This window comes from Halichoeres trimaculatus, unplaced genomic scaffold, assembly GCF_033239565.1.
Source record: "Halichoeres trimaculatus isolate MK-OKI-2021-1 unplaced genomic scaffold, fHalTri1.1 fHalTri1_scaffold_13, whole genome shotgun sequence".
Lineage (NCBI taxonomy): Eukaryota > Metazoa > Chordata > Actinopteri > Labriformes > Labridae > Halichoeres > Halichoeres trimaculatus.
Window position 1 is genome coordinate 9,500,771 of NW_027437191.1, and position 4,216 is coordinate 9,504,986.

Below are 4,216 nucleotides of genomic sequence, written 5' to 3' on the forward strand. Positions count from 1 at the left end.
CAGCCCCTCTGCCACTGGGCTATCATGGTGTCTTCATTTGTCAGAAAGAGGAAATTTGTGAAAATGTTTCTCAGAATCCAGCGACCCTTTAAGGTCGTATTGATCTAAAACAGCAACATTATAACATTCAGCGAGCTCATCCATTGGGTAGTGTCCAGCTTCATCCCCTGTACTCTTGAAGACACTGAAAGCAATGTCTGTCACCTGTCATTCTGTTATTTACCATGCTGGAGTGTTGGCTGACCACAGTTGACAAGTCAGGTCTCCCAGGGAAATTCAAGGCCTGGGTATACCAGCATGGCATTCTGCCAAGGATTCTGTGGCCATTGCTGGTATACGACTTTCCCATCTCCACGGTCGAAGGGTTCGAGAGGAGGGTCAGTAGCCACTTGCGACGCTGGTTAGGATTACCCAGAAGCCTGAGCAGCATCGCCCTTTATGGCAATAAGAACAAACTGACCCTCCCTTTCAACAGTCTGACGGAGGAATTCAAGGTTGCCAGAGCGAGGGAAGTCCTCCAATACAAGGAGTCGAAGGACCCGAAAGTGGCCCAGGCCGGTATCGAAGTGAGGACGGGCAGAAGATGGCGGGCGCAGGAGGCGGTGGACCAGGCAGAAGCACGGCTGTCCCACAAAGAACTGGTCGGTTCCGTGGCAACCGGTCGAGCAGGACTGGGCACCATCCCAACAACCCACTACAGCAAGGTCAAGGGCAAGAAAAGGAGGGACCTTGTCCAGCTCGAAGTGAGGGCGGGGGTTGAAGAGCAGCGGGCAAGCCAGTGGGTAGGTCTGAGGCAGCAGGGTGCTTGGACCAGATGGGAAGAGGCCATGGAGAGGAAAATCTCATGGGCCGAGCTGTGGAGAGCTGAGCCCCTCCGCATCAGATTCCTCATTCAGTCGGTCTACGACGTCCTGCCCAGCCCATCCAACCTCTTCTGCTGGGGCAAGGTGGAAACCCCAGCATGCCCCTTGTGTCAGGGTAGAGGATCGCTGGAGCACATTTCTTAGCAGCTGTCCTAGAGCACTTGGTGATGGCCGCTATCGCTGGCGCCATGACCAGGTGCTAAAGGCGGTTGCTGAGTCCATCAATGCTGCCATAGACCAGAGCAGGCGCCTACAACCACCAACTCGGGCCATACCCTTAGTTAAAGCTGGGGAACAGTCACCCCTCAGCAGGAAAACTCCAACTGGCCTCCTCGGAACAGCCAGGGACTGGCAGCTAAGGGTGGACCTGGGAAGACAACTGAAGTTTCCAGAAAACATCGTCGAAACCACCCTCAGACCAGACATCATCCTATCCTCAGCCACGTCCAAACAGGTGGTTTTGCTGGAGCTGACAGTGCCTTGGGAGGAGAGGATATAGGAAGCCAATGAGAGAAAGAGGGAGAAATATGCAGAGCTGGTGGAGGAGTGCCGTGGACGGGGGTGGCGTGCAAGATGTCTACCCATTGAGGTAGGGGCAAGGGGTTTTGCAGGGAAGTCACTCTGCAAGGCCTTTAGCCTCTTGGGCATCACAGGTGCACACAAAAGAAAAGCCATCTGTTCATCATCAGAGGCTGCGGAGAGAGCCTCACGATGGCTGTGGATCCAGAGGGACAAGCAGTGGACGAGCGCTTCTTGGACACAGACCGGGAACTGATCACTCCCGGTCGGGTCGCCTGGGAGAGTGGGTCTGAAGTTGAAAGACCCGAAACCTCCTATGACCCCAGGTACTATCACTGATGATGTGTCCAAGAATAAGCATCACTAGATGTGTGTAACAAACCATTCTGTTTGCTCCCACCCCAAAGCTGAGGGGGCAGGAGGGACAACTGGCAGCTAAGTTTAAACTGGAGACATTGCTTAGTTTTAGTAAGATGCTGTACAATTCTTGAGTTTTGTGCATGCACATACAACTGTACAACAATACTGTGGTTGAGATTGTCGTGGCCCACTGTGTTGTGCTTGTTCCACTTAATATGCTGACTGTCTTTCGACAAAATGTGCATCTGTTGCTCCAATTAAGCATAAATCATTCCCCAATACACCAGATGATCAGCCTAGCACTACTTTGGTGAAAATCTACCAAAAGCCCTTTCTGGACAAGACAGTTATAGTGCCACCTACAGATCTGGCATACTTACTACACCATTTTCAGTTCCTCAGTGTTTCCTTAGTTAGTTGGGTCATTTTGGAGTGAAACGTGACCGCGGTGAGCGAAGGTTCGTTTCTCAATGGATTTGTCATCTAGGAGGGCTAAAAAACAAATTTAGCCGGGGTGTATTTTTTAAAATGGTGGGGAAAATTTTTTAGAGGCCAAAATCCAAAATGGCTGTCATTGACAAAATAAACCTAACAGAACAGTCATAGTACACACTACATTCAAGTGTGGTATGCAGTACCCAGGGCCTACTACATACTACTTTCATACACAGTATGTTGTAGGTGAATTTGAAAACAGCCTGCGTTTTCCTTGTGACATCACACATATGTCTTTGCTCCAGTGGTTTCCATGGTGATGATAAATCTCCATTCATTTAAATGGGAGCGAAATAAAGGAATCTTTTCATTTCCATTGGTCTGAAACTGCAAAAGAATTTAATGAAGCCAAAAATATTGTGATATAGACCTGAAAAGTCATTTCTGCATAGTCCTTTTTAATGGGAAATAGTCAATCAACAAGAGTTGTTTACAGATAAACATCTACTTTATTGACTTCAGATGTTATATCTGTGAACTTTAACTGTATATTATTCAATTTATCATGAGCAGAGCTTCCATTATAACCCTATAGAGACTCTGTAACAAAACTGAAAAAATAAGCCCCCAAAATGGCAAAAACTCCCCCAAAATACCCATAAAAAACACCAAAACTGGCAGCCATCTTGAATTTGAAGGTTCAAATAAGGTCAAATCATTATCCAACCCTGAAATATGTATTTCTCAACAAAAATAAGGTCTGAAAACATGTATTGTTCATCATTGTAGGTCGAGCTGTTAAAAAGATCATTTCCATGACAGCCATTTTGGATTTTGGGCTCTAAAAAATTTTCCCCACCATTTTAAAAAATACACCCCGACTAAATTTGTTTTTTAGCCCTCCTAGATGACAAATCCATTGAGAAACGGACCTTCGCTCACCGCAGTCACATTTCGCTCCAAAATGACCCAACTAAGTGGGCTTTATGTGCAAAGAGAAAGCTGTCATCTTAAAGGAGTACAACATGCAGCATTATTCAACTAAACATGAGGAGCAGTGTGCAAAGTAACAAGAAGATGAGTGCACACAACAAGCTGCACAGCTAAAGAAAGAGCTGTCAACACAATAAAATGTATTCCAGAGAACAAAACACGAGGCAAATCAAAGAACAGCTCCAAACTTAGTGATGTCCATCTTCAAGACATACTGAGGGTTTCATCTGCCACCTCCCTCAGAGCAAATGTGACCCAGCTGTCCGAGAAGAAACGCTCTCAGCTGTCTAGCTTTTTTCTTTTTTTTTCTTTTTTTTTTTTTTTTTTTAGGAAAATTGTGAAGAGGCCCCAAGATTGGATGCTCTTGGTGCTTTGAGACCTCTGACCTAAAAAAAAAGCAGATTTCTCTGCAGTAAAAAGGTGGAACGGATGCAAAAACTGATGCAGATTGAAGACAGGAAATATGTCACTCCTTACCCTACCCTTTTGATAAGTCTTTATTGTGAGAAGAGTCTTTATGTCTTAAATCTGATCTTAAGGATTTCAATGTTCAAAGTATGATTGCAGCGCCCCCTACAGTCATGGAGTACTCCAGTATCAAGCCTTAGTTTGATGTGTCCTGTTTCCGGATTTTGTTCTGCTTCATTCAATTTGTTCAGTGTGAAGTGAAGTGAAGTTGTCGCAGCTTTTTACAGCACATTTTCTCATTCAGTGTGTGCATTAAACTTTTTCTTGCAATGTTACCAGGCAGTTAGCAGAAGGCGATGGGTGGAGGTGTAGCAGGACAGCAGAGCAGACATCCTCTGGGCTGGACCTTGCCCTCTGAATCTCCGCCCTCAGCTCCGTCTCTGGATCAAACTCTCTGACTGGGCTGAAAGTGAAAAACAATTTTGAATCAAAAGGTGTTATGTGTCAAGTGCTGCAGGTGGTGGGTCTGCAGGTCACTTCATTAATGCTAATTATTAGAAATATGCAGCGTGTAGTGTGGGAGGAACACTCATTACCTGAACGGATGCTAATGGCTGAGGAAATAAAAACTGTGTAAC

General features: G+C 45.9%; 1 pseudogene; it reads left to right on the forward strand.

The window, feature by feature from the left end:
• The first annotated feature begins 224 nt into the window (after positions 1 to 224).
• LOC141802300 (uncharacterized) lies at positions 225 to 1,638 on the forward strand (annotated as a pseudogene).
• The last annotated feature ends 2,578 nt before the right edge of the window (positions 1,639 to 4,216 follow it).